Source organism: Cupressus sempervirens, chromosome 7, assembly GCF_028749045.1.
Source record: "Cupressus sempervirens isolate cs-2001-9-10 chromosome 7, ASM2874904v1, whole genome shotgun sequence".
Lineage (NCBI taxonomy): Eukaryota > Viridiplantae > Streptophyta > Pinopsida > Cupressales > Cupressaceae > Cupressus > Cupressus sempervirens.
In genome coordinates this window covers 624,927,833-624,945,357 of record NC_143124.1, presented here as the reverse complement: position 1 = coordinate 624,945,357, position 17,525 = coordinate 624,927,833, and positions in this window count along the sequence as shown.

Genomic DNA, 17,525 nt, shown 5'->3' with positions numbered 1-17,525 from the left:
AACTATCACCCAGAGCTCCTTAGACAATGTTCAAGCCTTTTTTAAATAGGTAGTTTTATGTTGCCTAGGAAGGTTTTAGATGCTCAAAATTAATACCTAGGGCCAATAGACCCTAAAAAAACATATAGAGTTGGCCAAATACATCTTTGACAATTATTTTAGAAATCTTGAGTAGCCCAACTTCAGAAGGCCATAACTCACAAATTGTTGCTTTGATTGACTACTACAACCACTTCTCAAAAATTCTAGCTCCTGATCTATAGGCTTGGAATGGTGCTAGTGCCCTTCCATCAAGTTTTTGGACCTTATCCAAGCACTCTAACGCCTCTAACGGTGAACTTGAACATATTTTTGCAAATTTTTCCATCAAAAATCTATAATAACTTCTCTAATACTTAAGCTAGAGAAATGCAATTTTTATGGTAGGCTCAAATCTCTAAAATGAACCTTTCTATAGAAAATGAGAATATTTTGAGCTTATAGGAAAAACTTACTAAAAATAGCAAGTTCCCATAAATAGTAACCACCCTGTCTACTAGTTCTTATTAAAATAGAAAAGACTGAAATAAAATATTTTTGGGTGATGCAAGATTGCCCTTATGTCTAGGATGCTCTTGCATTAGACTCTTGGGGTAATTTGAGAAGTGACCCTATCATATCTTAGGTGTTTAGAGGAGAACCAAGATGATTAACCTCCTTCTTTTCTAGCCATGATGAATCCTCAACTATTCTCCCTTTCCATTTGACTAGATATTCCTCATAAGTTTTGTTTCTAGTATTTTTTCCAACATGACTATCTAGTATCTCCTCAATCTCCTTTGTAGCTGAACTAGCTATTGGAATACTCCACTGTGCTTCTACAACTTCATCTCCATCACCTCCTTCATAATACTTTGTCAAATTTGAAATATTAAATACTAGTGAAATACTTAATTTAGTAGGCAACTCCACTTCATATGCATTTCTAGAATCATGCCTTTTCAATATCTTGCATAGTCCAAACTTCTTTATCTTTAGCTTATTATATGTACCCACTAGAAGACATTCCTTTCTCAAAATGAACCATGACTTCATCTCCAATTTTAAATTCTTTATATCTTTTTTTCACATCTACCTTAGGCTTATACTATGTATTCATCTTTATGATGTGCTTCCTTACCTCCTCATGGATGTTCTTCAAATGTTAAGCAAAATCTTTTGCTTTAGCACTACTTATCTCTCCTTTATCCAACTGCCTCAATTTAGAATCATTTCTATGATTACTCCAATATACAATTTATAATGGTGATATACGAGTACTCCTATTGATAGAATTATTATATGCAAATTCTACTTGTGGTAAAATCATATCCCATCCTTTTCGTTTATCTCCTACCAAGCATCTCAAAAAGTTTCCCAAATTACGATTTATAGATTCTGTCTATCCATCAATCTATGAATGATCTGATGAACTCAACTTCAAATATATCTTCAACTTCTTCCACAATGTACACTAGAAATACCCAACAAATTTGGTATCTCTATCTAAAACTATACTCTTTGATAGACTGCGTAATCTCACCACTTCTCTAAAAAACAACTCTGCTACATGAACATCATCACTAGTCTTCTTGCAAGGAATAAAATGTGCCATCTTTGAAAACCTATCAACCACCACAAAAATTGTCCTCAGTAATCCAAGAAAAAAATCCATGTTGACATCCTCCCATGGCTTCTCTAGTATAGGTAATGGATGATACAACCTTGTATTCTGTTTCACTTCTTTCACCATCTGACATACTCTGCAACTTTGTACAAACTTCATCACATCTTGCTATTGGAAATATAGATGGAGTAAATGAGAGGGGGGGTGAATCAGTTACCACAAAAATATTTTAGATCCCTTGGATGTTGACAATAAAACTAATTGCTACTGTTATTCAATAAACACATAGAAAATGTTGTAACTCAGTAAAAGCAAAGTGTGATTTACTTTTTACTGATCTTAAAAATTCATAGTGATTAACTTGCAAGCATAAAAGAAATAACATGAACACATGAGACACCAGGATTTAATGTGGAAACCCAATATAGAAAAACCACCAATGTAACTAGTTACTAATTTTCACTCTTCTGAAGTGAGCCCTATTAGGAGCCAACCTAGTTAAAGGTTGCAAAACACACTATTAGGTTTGACCTTGTTAGAGGATTTATTCACCCTGTTAGGAGTGGCCTTACAAGAGGTCTTAAAAAAATTCAATGGAACTATTACCTTGTTAGAGGATTTACAACTGGCTATTAAACCAACTCTATTAAGAGATTTTGGATCACTACTATAATGGTAAGAAAGTAACAATGAAATGACTTGATTGAGATGCAACAAAATTGCTGGTTACAGATCTTTTTTCTACTTCATACTAGATCCTTCTTGATAAAATACTACTTTGCTACTCCATAAGGATGTCTAACCATCCTTCAAGTTTTCTCACACACTTTCCTTGTCAATCAATCAATACACTTACATACTCTCCCATACATTAGAATCTCAACTTGACCTTATATTTATATCATTCATATTGTCAAGTCAGCTCAATACAAATTATAATGACCTATAATCATTACCATAGTCGGTTAGAAAAAAATACTTGAAATAATTAAACTTCATATCCCAAATCAACAAAATCCTTTGATAGCAGACCCAACTTGGTAAATATTGATCCTGAGATGATTTCCTATGTTAACCAACAGAAGCTTGGTTAATACTGCGAACTTGCAAAATCCTTTAACAACCGAGTGAACTTAGTGAACACTGACTCTAACCAACTTTCCTTCATTAACCATGAGAACTTGTTTAACACTACTTTCTACCATAATTCCCATTGATGCTTGAGTGAGCTCAATAGATACTTCCTTTGCAAAGTAATTTCGAAGAATACTCGGTAGACAAGAAAAATTATCTTGCAAACCAATTGGGCTTGGTAAGCACAGACTGACAACTGATATGACATTTGTGTAACATCAAAGACAACACACAATTAGAAAATTGTATCCAACAATCTCTCTCTTTGGCATTGATGGAAACACAACATGTCATAGCACAATAAAATTTGAAAGCAAGATGTTCTCTGACAGAAAGTTTCTCCCTTTTAGATTTTATACCACAAGCTTCTTTTATATGCAGTAATCTCCCTCTATGAAGGAATTACATAGCTTCTTTTCACAAAATATTTCACAAAACAAATTTTAGAAAGATATGATAGTAAAATCTCCCTCTTTGACAACACATGCCAAAGACAACACATACCAAATAAGCATCAATGCACCTTGAGTACTAATTCATATGCAATATTCTCTTGACTATGTTGCATTAACTAATAGATCTTCAACTTGGTTCCTATTAATGCATCACTAAAACTTTATTTAATGAGTTTCAAATAGGGGAATGACCCCTAACTTACCTCTTAGATACAAGAATGCATCCTTAGGTAATGGCTTGGTAAATATGTCTACAATATGTTCTTTTATATGCACATATTCCAATTTGATTTCTTTGTCTTGCACCAATTCTCTAACAAAATGATATTTTATAGCAATATGCTTGGGTTTGGAATGCATCACTGAATTCTTTGATATGTTAATTGCACTTGTATTATCACAAAACATGACAACTAGTTCTTTGATCTCAATCTTCATGCCTTCCAACAACTATTTAAACCAAACAATATTAGAACAATTCACTATTGCTGCAACATATTCTACTTCTACTGTGGATTGGGATGTGCAATTTTGCTTTTTACTTATCCAAGATACCAACCTTTTACCAAAAAAGAATGCTCCACCACTTTTTATTTTTCTGTCATCAATATTTCTTGCCCAATCAAGATCAATAAATACTTTTAAGTCCAAATTTCCTCCAAGTTTATACCATAAGCCATAGTCTTCAGTGCCTTTCAAATATCTCAAGATTCTTTTGATTGCCATCATATGATTTTCTCTAGGTTTTGTTGACAATCTTGCCACTATACCCACTGCTAAAGTAATATCAGGTCTTGTATGAACTAAATACTATAATTTTTCAATCATTGATCTATTCAAGGTCTGATCTACCTCTTTTGAGTCATCATCTTTGGTAAGCTTTAATATAGTACACATGGGGGTTCCAACTAGTTTTGAATCTTCCATACCAAACTTCTTGAGTATCTCCTTGATATACTATTGGTGTAAATATGTACTTTACTATTTACACTTACTTAAGTTTACTTAGGTTAATGCATTATTTAATTATTTTGCATTATTTTATTATTTTTATTTGTGAGACACTTAGGAGTTTGCACACCTTTTGAGTTGTCATGTTGACAACATAGGAGTATGCAACTCTATTTAAGCACATGGTGTCTACAACACTATTTTGTGTGTCCCACCCTTGTAGACTTATCCTCACATCACTGCACTTACTTCCATGCTTAATGGAGGATAATTCATATCTAGTGGACATGTGCTTGGTTGTATGACACTTCATTGTGCTAACTTCTATGCATTCTAGAAGCTCTCTTGAGGCCTTTATATTCAGGAACTCCTAGTGTACTCTAATGAGACAAGTTATTGAATACATTGTTATTCTGATCATACTCTCTCCATTTTTGGTCTATAGTTGTGCTTGTGTTTGAGTTCTTAATTCTTGGGTGAATTTTGCCCTTAGGAAAATTTTTACATGGTATCAGAGCTTGGAGACTTTCTCTTCACAAGTCGTTTGAGACCTCTTGCTGCTTCATCACCTCAGCCCAAATCTGGAGTGCTGCTGAAATTAGGAGTGTCCAACACCAGATCTGACCTCTCCATTGTGTCTGAAACACTAAACCAGTGAAAATTGACTATAAGCATGCCTACCTTGGCCCAAAGTCGACCGTGATGCAATTTTTTTTTGCAAATCGAAAATCAGAGGCCTGATTTGCAAATTGGGTATGATCTAATTGATCTGATTATTGAATTAATTTTCAGATCTAAAATTTTTTTTTTTCTCTGCCATTTTTTTTGAAGTATTTTTCAAAATTATTTTTGTGGTTGGAGAAATTTTTTTGGCAGAGCCGGGCTATCAACCCCCGGTTTGCATATTTGGGCGAATATATTATTTTTCGCAGGATGGATATATTATTTTTCACAATTTTGTTTATTAATTTGTGGAATACATCATAAATTTCAGCGACCATCACTGATCGATGGCTTACATCTCACCGGAAATGACTTTTCAAAATCTAACAATGTCACCCAGGCAACAGCGCGGAACCAGCCGAGCCTTTCATATTTTTGGCTCCATTGCCTTTAAAAGACTATCGGCCATAGTTTCAATTTAAATAGCAATATATTTGCTGCTCCCATCGATGTGGGACTAAACCACTATTTCTGGCATCGACAGTTTTGAGAACCGACTAGCAGTGGAATATATTTTCTGGCCGAGTGCAATCTATACTATTTCTGGCACTACAGGCAGACATATCGGCGACCTTGGAAAACTGACCCAACCACTCAATACCTCTGACACTTTTTTTTTAAGACATTGGCAAAGACCTTTTTAAACACTATGGAGATCTCCATTCCCACGAATGTGGGATATATCCTGTGACCTCCGGCGACAGTAAAATGTTTCTCGACATTGGCAATTCAAAATTTGGTGCCCGCTGCACTACAGACTACCTCGATTATGATGACCTCCATGCGACCACCTCAGACACCCAGTCTGCCAACCTAGTGACACACGGTGATTTCTGGTTCATTACCACCAGCCCAATCAGCGTGCCCATGTGGCACCAGATTAGCTCTCATACACAGTCATCCTTGACACCTAAGTGCCCACATCGTCAGACCAGTCAACATTTGTACCTACCCATTCACCCTACCACGGTAGATTTTTTTGTACGATACAAATGCCCAATCAGCTGCCACGTCATCCTGTGGCTCTTTTTGCTGACATCATCAAGTTCAAGAGCCTAAAATTGATGCTTGTCTAGACATCATCCCAGGATATTTTTGAACTATTGCGATGGTCATATGACCATCAAATTTAACCCCGTATTTTGCTGGTGCAACCCCTCACCAAATTGATTTTGGTTTTTGCAGTCCGACTTCAAGAGGCCATAACTTGCACATCTGGACTCGAAATCAGGTGTAATTTTTTTTTGAAATCAAGCAGAATTTCTTGAATTTTCTAGTGGTTTTGTTGTTTTCTGGTTTTGGTGCATAGATTTTGCAAAATTTGCATTTTTTGGTGATTGTACCTACATAATCCTTCCTTTTGCAATTTTAGAAGCTCTGTACGGGCACATCTAGTCACTTTTTCAGGTTTTGTTTTTTTGAAAGTGCATTTTTTTTGTCTACTTTCCAGATCTAAAGTTAGATTCTAGGGTTGTGTGGACCAATTTCTCACTTTTAGAATTAGGGCTTCTTTGGCATTGTAATGCTTTGATTCTTTTTTAGAATTGTTGTAAAACTAAGCTACAGTGCTTAAGTGACAGATTTAAGCCTCATAAGGCAGTTGTAAAAGAAAAATTAGAAAGTCTACTTTGTTTATTTTGACAAGTGGCCCATTGTAAACACACTACTTATAAAGTGCCAAATCATCTCTTTTAGGGGGGTCTTTTGATTGAGTGAAAAGGGGGGGTGTGTATAGTGTTCTTGTGTCTCTATTTTGTGCTCTTTCATTTATGCATCATGGGTTTTAAATGTCCTCCTCTAACTTCACGCAACTATTCTACATGTAAAGATATTGCATGGAGTAGATTAATGGAAAAAGGATATAGTCTTTATGTTGATGGTACAATTACCAAACCTACTGATGCTAAAGAACTCATTGATTGGACAAATCTAGACCAAAAAGATTTAGGTGTAATTAGGATTTGTGTACATGGGGATCTTCTCTTTCACATTAAAATTTTTTTAGAATCTAAGGAAGCTTGGGATAAACTTCAACAGTTGTATGGTAAAGTGGATGAAGAAAAGGGATTTCAGATTGAGGATGATCTACTTCTCCTAGATCCTAAGAATTATGAAACAATTCAGGATTACATCATCAAAGTCAATGAGTATAGGGCACTTCTTAAAGATTGTGGAAATCCCATAAAGGATGATAGGTTGATACATCACATCTTGAAGAAGCTACCTTCTGAGTACGCTAACTTTTTTTTGAGTTTTAATACTCACAAGTTGACCATGGGTTTTGCTTACCAGAAACCTTCCTTTGATGGATTTGCAGACATGTTGATTGTTGAACAATCTCACTTGGTGGATTTTGGCCTTCTCAAGTCATCTAAGACCAAAGCCTTAGTAGCTTGTGATGATCACACATCTAGTCAAGGGGGAAAAAGCAACAAGAAGAAGAAGCAGTGGAAGCAAAAAACACAATCTGAGACACAACATAACTCCTCTCAACAAGGTAGTTCTTCTTCAAAAAAAAAGGGAAATAATGACAAGAAGGATAAACTCTTTTGTGCATATTGCAAAAAGTCAAATCATGATGAGCATCATTGCAAAACAAAAAGAATTGATGAGTTATAAAATCTACTCAAGAAGAACAAGATTCAAGTGCCAGGTACTTCCAAGGATTCTACTCCTACCTCTTTAAAAGGTAAAGGTCAAGCACTTATGGAAAACTCAAATTCTTCTTCAGAATGGATACTTGACTCAGGTGCCTCTTACCACATGGGTTCTTCAAAGCAAGACTTTTCTTCATTGAAGCAGTCAAAGGTGCCACACATCTTCGTGGGAGATGATACTAAAATGGAAGTTGAAGGAAAAGGACATGTTGAAATGGGCGATGGGGAATTTGAAGACATTCTCTATGTTCCAAATCTAAGCTCCAATCTCCTATTAGTTTACCAAATCACTCACCTAGGACATGGTCATAAGGTTGAGTTCCTTCCCGATTCAGTGATGGTGCGAAGTCTCAAAGATGATTCATTAGTAGTAGTTGGGAAAGTCAATGATGATAGGAGGCTTTATTCCTTCTCCCATTTTGTGCCTAAGAGTTCTTCTCAAGCCTTGTTAACTCACTCTAATTCAAACATCAACTTATGGCATGAGCGGTTTGGTCACCTTGACTTTCACTCTCTTCAACAACTTTGCTCAAAACACATTGTCAAAGGTCTACCCAATATCAACTTTTCTAAGGGGGAGTGTTCATCTTGTTCAGTGGATATGAATCTCAAGGAGAAGTATGATAAAGGGAAGTCTTCTCGAGCTCTAGTTGTTCTTCAGCTAGTTCACATGGTATTAGCAAGACCGTTTGCAGTGACTTCTGTCAGCCAAGGCCGCTACATACTCACATTTGTTGATGACTTTTCAAGATTCACTTGGGTCTTTTTCCTTCATCATAAGAATGAAGTAGTTCACAAACTTCAAGAATTCAAGGCTCATGATGAACACAAGTCAAGGAAAGCCATCAAAGTACTAAGAGTGGACAATGAGAACATATATGTTGATAGAAGACTTAAGAACTTTTACAGAATTGAGGGGATTGATCTTTAGAACTCACCTGCATTTAGTCTGCACAAGACCGATGTTGCAACTATGAGGATTAGGACTCTCAAGACCATGGAAAATTGCATGATAAAGGCCAAGTCTCTTGATCCTACATTAGAAGTTGAAGTCATTAACAGTGCTACTCACATTCTTAATAGATCTCCTCATCTAGCCTTAGATGGCAAGACTTCTTTTGAGGCATGGTGCGGCAGAAAACTAGTTGTGAGCCACCTTAGAGTCTTCAGTTGTCCTGCATGGGCAAACAGATCTTCCATGGGTCACAAGGCACAGACATCTTGGCCTTGTACTTTCATTGGTTATGAAGATGGTGTGAAGGCGTATAGACTTCTTGATCTAGAGACACATGAGATTTTTTTGGAGAAGGATGTTCACTTTGAGGAAAGTTCACGGAGCTTATCCTCTACTCCTCTCCACACATCATACATAGTGGAAACTGATAGTGACTCCAGCGATAGTGCTTCAACAGGTTTAGACATGTGGGGTTCTATCGACAGTTGTAGTGAGAGGTCACATCAATCCAGTCCACATGCTTATATTACCATAGTGAAAGGTCCATCATAGAATGGTACATCTCGTCTTCCAGCTCTAGCTTCACTTGACTTGGGAGACAATATTAAGGACTTACATCTTCTCATTGATGATGATTCTTCTACAATTGTTGTGAGGGCTCACTCTGATCCTCATCTCCATTTTCTTCATGATCAATCTACACAGGTTGGCATGATTGTGGATCCTTATGAACAAAAATTAGTGGAGGCCTCTTTGTCAGTAGAGGAGACAAATGGTTTAGTGGAATAGGCTCAACATATATCTTTGACAGATCTACATTCATTCTTTTCAGCATAGTTGGAAGGGGTGAACTTCAGCATCGATACAGGGATACTTGAGTAGGTTTCAGGGCCACCATACATCTTCAAGATAGTACCTTGGGCATTGTTTCTTCCTAAGGGAAGGAACACTATTCTGCATTCTTGCACTAGCTTCTTCCTTGGAGCAGCTTTCACTTGTTGGCATTCTTCTTTTGGGGGGGGAGCCTATTCTGTCTCTCTTCCTTCTCTTATTCTCTTGTGTATATACTGGATGTATGTCATAATGGGGGGGTCTTGATTACTCCATCCATCAATGCATCCTCTTTCATCTCTCTTTTTGGGGGAGAGTTTTTCCCATGAGGTTTTCCCTCTTTCCCCATTTTATGGGAGATTTGCATTTCATTATGTACATGGGTACCTTACATGGCCTAGTAGTTGGAACCCATTTTGCATCATCATCCTAGTTTATAAGCTTAAGGACATTCCCCTAAGTTGCACTTAAGGGGGGGTGTTAGTGTAAATACGTACTTTACTATTCACACTTACTTAAGTTTACTTAGGTTAATGCATTATTTAATTATTTTTATTTGTGAGACACTTAGGAGTTTGCACACCTTTTGAGTTGTCATGTTGACAACATAGGAGTACGCAACTCTATTTAAGAACATGGTGTCTACAACACTTTTTTGCATGTCCCACCCTTCTAGACTTATCCTCACATCACTACACTTACTTTCGTGTTTAATGGAGGATAATCCATATCTAGTGGACATGTGCTTGGTTGTATGACACTTCATTGTGCTAACTTCTATGCATTCTAGAAGCTCTCTTGAGGCCTTTATATTCAGACACTCCTAGTGTACTCTAATGAGACAAGTTATTGAATACATTGTTATTTTGATCATACTCTCTCCATTTTTGGTCTACAGTTGTGCTTGTGTTTGAGTTCTTAGTTCTTGGGTGAATTTTTCCCTTAGGCAAATTATTACATATACTTATATTGAGTGCTTTAGATACCATTCCTTCTTTTTTGTATCTAAAGTCCAACAAAGAATTTAATCTCACCAAACATAGGCATTTCAAATTCTTTGTTCATTTGCTCTGAAAATTCTTTGCCTAGATCATCATTCCCTGTGAATAAAGTATCATCCACAAATATTTTTTCCAATACAATCTTGTTATCTCATCCTTCCTTGAAGTACAAACTATTGTTATCATTAGTCCTCTGGAAACCAATTTGTATAAGGTAGTTATGTAACCTCACTTACCATGCTCTAGGAGCTTGTTTCAGACCATACAATGCTTTGTGTAATTTGCAGACCATGACCCTTTTGTTTGGATCAACAAAGCCTTATGGTTGTTCAATGTAGACTTCTTCATCAAGAATACCATTGAGAAATGTAGATTTAACATCCATCTAATATACCTTAAATATGTTATGTGTTGCATATGAAAGTAGGTCCTAACACCTTCCAATCTTGCAATAGGAGTAAAAGTTTCACCATAATCAATGCCTTCTTCTTGAGAGTAGCCTTTACATACTAATCTAGCTTTGTTTCTTGATATCTTACCATCTTCATTCAACTTATTCCTGAATACCCATTTTGTTCCAATCACATTTTTATCTTTAGGCCTAGGTACAAGAGTCTAAGTTTTGTTCTTCTCTGTTTGTTCAATTTCTTCATTCATGGCCTCAATCCAAAATTCATTTTTCAATGCATCTTTAACATTTCTAGGTTCAAAATCAGCAAGTAAACATGTACCTTTTAGCCTACTTCTTGTCATAGTACCTTTTGATTTATCTCCAATAATATGATCTAGTGCATGATACCTTCTAACATACTTGGCTAATATAGGTTCCTTGCCTTTTGAATGAATTGTACTATCTTCATTTTAATTTCAACTTCTATCTCTAGTTTCTCAAACTCAGTAGGCATTGGCTTGGTAGCTTTAGAATGTGACTCAAGTCCTTGTGACTCAATTTGAAATTTTTACAACTTGGTAACTGAGGAAGACTCAAGAGTAGAAATCTCCTTATTGATAGATGTGTCTAGCAATGTATCGGGCTCGATGTAAATTTTTTTCCTATAATCTTCTAGTTCCTTTTTGGTTTCTTCTTTAGTCCTTTTTGTAGACTCATCAATTCTCACATGTGCACTTTCTATGATTTTGTGAGTAGACAAATTCAAACATCTATATGCCTTACTTCTACAAGAATATCCTAATAATATACCTTCATCACCTTTTACATCAAATTTTCCTTTTCTAGATTCTTTCAAGATATAACTTTTACTTCCACATAATTTTAGGTAACTTACATTGGGTTTGTAGCCATACCATAATTTATAGAGGGTTTTATATGAGTCATTCTTCAACTATACTTTGTTTAAGGTATGAACTACATTGTTGATAGCTTCCTTCTAGTATTTGATAGTAATGTTCTTTTCAATCACTAAAATTTTTGTACAATCCATGATGGATCCATTCCTTCTTTCAGCTATTCCATTCTTCTTGAGAGTTGTAGGGGTTGATACCTATCTTTTGATTCCTCTTTCAATGAAAAAGTTATTGAATTCATTGGAGATGAATTCACCACCTCTATCTAATCTTAAGCATTTCAGTCTTTTCCCTATTTCCCTCTCTACTCTTGCCAAATACCATTTAAATTTCTCAAATGCTTCGGACTTCTCTCTAAGATACATAAAAATCATCATTCTAGAGTAGTCATCAAAAAAAATAATAAAGAATATTTCTCCACTATAGCTTTCTATTCCAATAGGTCGACACAAATTAGTATGCACAATTTCTAAGATATCTTCAGATTGATAGTTTTTTCTTTCAAAATTAGTCTTTCCCATTTTTCCAATTTGACAGTTCTTACATAGTCCAACATCTAGTTTCTTCAAACTAGGAATGCCCATTACTTTCCTAAATTTTCTTATTTTCACCATGTTATAAAAATTTACATGACATAACCCTCTGTTCCATATCCAACTTTCATCAACTTGAGCAATAAAACATGAGCAATCACCAAGATCAAGATAAACTAGGTTACCTTTTGTTTGTTTTCCTGATCCAATCAATTTTCCTTTGTCATCCTGTAGTCTTTCCTTGCCATGTATGAATTTCACCTTGAATCCAACATTGATTAGTTGTGCCACACTTAGTAGATTATGTTTTATTCCTTCAACTCAATATGCATTGTCACATACAAGTTATTTGGTTAATGAGATTCAGCCTCTCCCTTTTATGCAACAAGGTTCATTGTTTCCAAATCTTACACTACCACCATCATAGTCTTCAAAGTCATTAAACTTTGTTTTGTCTCAAGTCATATGATGTGAACATCCACTATCTATGATCCATGTATCATTTTTGCTCACATGAGAGATAAGTGCCATCTTATCTTCTTCATCATCAAATTCATCTTTCACAACAATGTAAACTATTTCATCTTCACTATTATTAAAATCTTTAGCCATAAAACATGTATTCTTACCTTTGTCTTTGAAATCCTTCTTACCATTGCACTTGTGGCTTTTCTTCTCATCCTTTCTTTCTTTGTTTGGGCACTTGGTAGCAATATGACCAATTTCTTCACATGAAAAATAGATTAGGGGAACTTTGCCTTTGTATTTTCCTCTACCTCTAGAATATTTCCTTGTAAGAAAATCTTCAATAACTTCAAGATCACTATCAGAACTTTCCTCTGATTCTTCTTCACTTTCTGACTAAATATCCTTTATTTTATTTCCTTTCTCCTTAAGTGAAAGCTTGGCCTCAAATGAAAATTCAATATTCTTGGAAGCTAGAACATAATTGTCTAATTTATCTAACTCAAAGGTTGTCAATCTTCCTACTAAGGTATCCATAGTTATCTTATGATTTTTTTCACACCTCCTTTCTTGAATAGTAGATAATCTAATTGCATAGATAGGAAGAAATGTTCTGAGAACTTTACTTACAACATTTTTTTCCTTCATATCTCCTCCAGAAGTTTTAATTGCACTGACACTAGCTTTGATTTTTTTCACATATTTGGAAATATTTTCATCTTCTCTCATTCTCATATGATCAAATTTTCCTCTAAGGCTTTCTAATTTGGCTCTTCTCACATTTTCACCACCACCATAGATGTCCTTTAGCTTCTTCTACATTTTATAAGTGGTTTTTTAGTCCTTGATATCATCAAATTCCTCATAGCTCAGAGTAGATGCAATATCTATCATCATGGTGTTATGGTTCTTTTTCTTAGCAATATCTCCAACATATAATGTACCCGTAGGAGTTGTGTATTCTTCATCAAGGTATTTCAATCTTGAATCACCAATGGAAGCTAGATGAAGTCTCATGAGTCCCTGCCAAGCTGAAAAGTTGTCTCTATTAAGCTTTGAAATTTCTCTCTTGTAAGACATCCTGATCTTTAGCTTAGGTTCTTGAAACCTTTCCTAAAAGTACCAAAATATTTGATACCAATTGTTGGAAATATAGATGGAGTAGTTGAGAGGGGGTTGAATCAATTACCACAAAAATATTTAAGATCCCTTGGATGTTAACAATAAAATTGATTGCTGATGTTATTCAGTAAACACATAGAAAATGGTGTAACTCGATAAAAGTAGAGTGTGATTTACTTTTTACTAATCTTAAACATTCACAATGATTAAGTTGCAAGAATAAAAGAAATAACATGAACACATGAGACACCAAGATTTAACATGAAAATCTAATATCAGAAAAACCACCAATGTAACTAGTTATTGATTTTCACTCTTCTAAAGTGAGTCCTATTAGGAGCCAACCTAGTTAAAGGTTACAAAACACACTATTAGGTGTGACCTTGTTAGAGGATTTAATCACCCTATTAGGAGTGGCCTTACAAGAGGTCTTAAAAAAATTCAATGGAATTGTCACCTTGTTAGAGGATTTACAACTAGCTATTAAACCAACTTTGTTAAGAGATTTGGATCACTGCTACAATGGTAAGAAAGTAAAAATGAAATGACCTAATTGAGGTGCAACTAAATTTTTGATTATAGATCTTTGTTCTACTTCATACTAGATCCTTCCTAATCAAATATTACTTTGCTACTCCACAAGGATGTCTGACCATCCTTCAAGTTTGCTCACACACTTTCCTTCTCAATCAATCAATACACTTGCATACTCTCTCATGCATTAGAATCTCAACTTGACCTTATATTTATATCATTCAGATTGTCAAGTTGACTCAATACAAATTATAACGATCTATAATCATTACCATAGTTGGCTAGAAAATAATACTTGAAATATTTAAACTTCATATCCCAAATCAACAAAATCCTTTGATAGTCGACCCAACTCAGTAAACACTAATCTTGAGATGATTCCCTGTGTTAACCAACATAAGCTTGGTTAACACTACAAACTTGCAAAATCCTTTGACAATTGAGTGACCTCAGTGAACACCTACTCTGACCAACTTTCCTTTGTTAACCATGAGAACTCAGATTACATTACTTTCTACCTTAAATTCCCTTCGATGCTTGAGTGAGCTTGGTAGACATTGTCTTTGTAGAATAATTTCCAAGAATGCTCGGTAGAAAAGAAAACATGTCTTGCTAACCAAGTGAGCTTAGTAAACACAGACTAAAAACTGATATGACATTGTGTATAACATCAATGACAACACACAATTAGACAATTATATCCAATACTTTCTATAATTGTGGTTAGTAATAATTTTTAGCAACCAAAGCTATAGTTTTATCTCTGCCAAAATGTCTAGCCAATCCTCCACTATGCTTCTCCTTGATGAGACTATCTCTCATTGAACTTCTAGGAATGCACAACTGACTTCCTTTGAACAACATACTATCTTGGATCATAAAATCCAACCACTTTGTCCTGTCAAGTGCAACATGTTTTGTACAAGCCTTTTGCACTTCACCAAAATCAAGATCATCTCAATACAAATACTAAGTTCCTTGAACCCAACCACCTCTATCTACATTTCTGTTAGCAAAAGTTGTCTTCTACTAAGAGCATTTACAACTTTGTTAGACTTCCCACTCTTGTGTTTCAAAACAAATGTTTAACTTTATGAAAATGCCTTTGGTTCAATTTTCCTTGACTATTCAAATATTTCAAAGCTTGATGATTAGTATACAAAAAAAACTCCTTAGGAAGAAGAAAATATCTCCACTTCTTCAATTCTTGAATTGTAGCATAAAATTCCTAGTCATAAATAGAATATTTTTTTTTTGCATCATTTAACTTCTCACTAAAATAAGCAATAGGTCCACCTTCTTGGCTCAAAATAGCTCCTATTGCAGTGCGACTAGCATCATAGTCTACTTGAAAGACCTTGTTAAAATTAGGAAGTGCTAAAATAGGCTGCTCAAAAAATTTCTATTTCAATAGATTAAAACTCTTATCTACTCATACAATCCACTTAAACTCTTTCCTATCTCCTCTCATTATTTCAGTCAAGGGTCCACAAATATTGCTAAAACCTCTTATGAAATTTTGTGAAATGTAGCTAGTCCATGAAAAGATCTTACCTCTATCATACTCCTTGGAGTATGCCATTCAAGGATGGCCTTTACTTTCTCTGGGTCCATTTTTAGACCTTCTACCGAGACTACAAATCCTAAGTACACCAACTCCTTTACAAAACTACACTTCTTTAGGTTTATCAACAACTTTTCTTCCCTCTACTTATCAAACACCTTGTGAATATGACTCAAATTCTCCTCTAATGTCTTACTAAAGATCAATATATCATCTAGGTATACAATGAAAAACTTTCCTAGAATCTTCTTTAGTACCTCATTCATGAGCCTCATGAAAGTGCTTGGTGCATTGGTTATCCCAAAAGGCATGACTAACCACTCATACAATCCTTCCCTTATCTTGAAAGTAGTCCTCCACTCATCACCCTCTCTGATATGAATCTGATGGTACCCACTCTTGAGATCTATCTTTGTGAAATATTCAGCTCCACCCAAACAATCCATAATATCATACATCCTTGGCAATAGAAATCTAAAATTTATTGTGATCTTGTTAATAGCACTAGAATCTGTGCACATCCTCTATTCTTCATTCTTATTTGGTGCTAATACTATTGGTACAACACATGGACTTAGAGAATCTCAAATCAACCGCTTCTACAACAAATCATGAACTTACCTATTCAACTCTTCACTTTTTGATGGTGTCATTCTATGTGCTGCCTTGTTTGGCAACCTAGATACTAGAACCAAATCCATTTAGTGATTGATCTTCCTCATTGGGGGTAATCCATTAGGTCAATTATATAATAAAATATCAGAAGACTCTCCCAACATATTTGTAACTTTTGCAGGTACCTCCTCTACTTCTTCTTTACTATCCTTAGGAATTATAGCAAAACACATATGCTCATGCTTCATAACTTTAAGAAACTCTTTTCCATCAACAAAACATATTTTGGTAGCACTACATACATTTTCTTCTTTATCCTTCAATGACTTCAACTTATGTTTCACTCCAACCTTAGTTAGAGTGTAGGTACTTGCTCACCCATCATGTGCAACATGCCTGTCAAACTACCATGGCCTACCCAACAACATATGGCATATGCCCATAGGTATGATATCACATAGTACCTCATCCTAGAAGCTTTCAATCTTAAACTTCACTAAGCACTATGTTGTCTACTAATTTAATAGATTTAAAAATAACTAAGAAACCAAACCAATACATCCAAGGCTAGCAAATTCCTATGGTGGATGTACTTGACTTCTAATCTTGGGCCAACTCTAAGGCATAACTCCTTCTTTACTTCAAGCTCTAAAAAAACTAAGTAGGTTAACCTTGAAGTAATAATATATGTTACCAATGTAAATAAACATAAAATAAGAACCTCTTAATAGTCGATGAAACCCTTATATCTTTTGATGCTTATGCAATAACATAGGAATGAAATAACTACAAATCATAACCTATGAACCCATAAGCCAAGTGAGGGTTAATTTCTTTTAGCCCACTACGAAACATGAAAAATTAAATTGATTTGATTAAAATGATTTGTGTAAATGACCTTCATCTCAACTTGCATTTGATTTAGTGATCAGTGCCTTATCCATTGCAACATAGAGTCACTACCAATAGGCTAACCTAAATTAATTGCCTTACAATTAAGTTTATCAACTAAAATCCCCAAATTCCATTTTTATT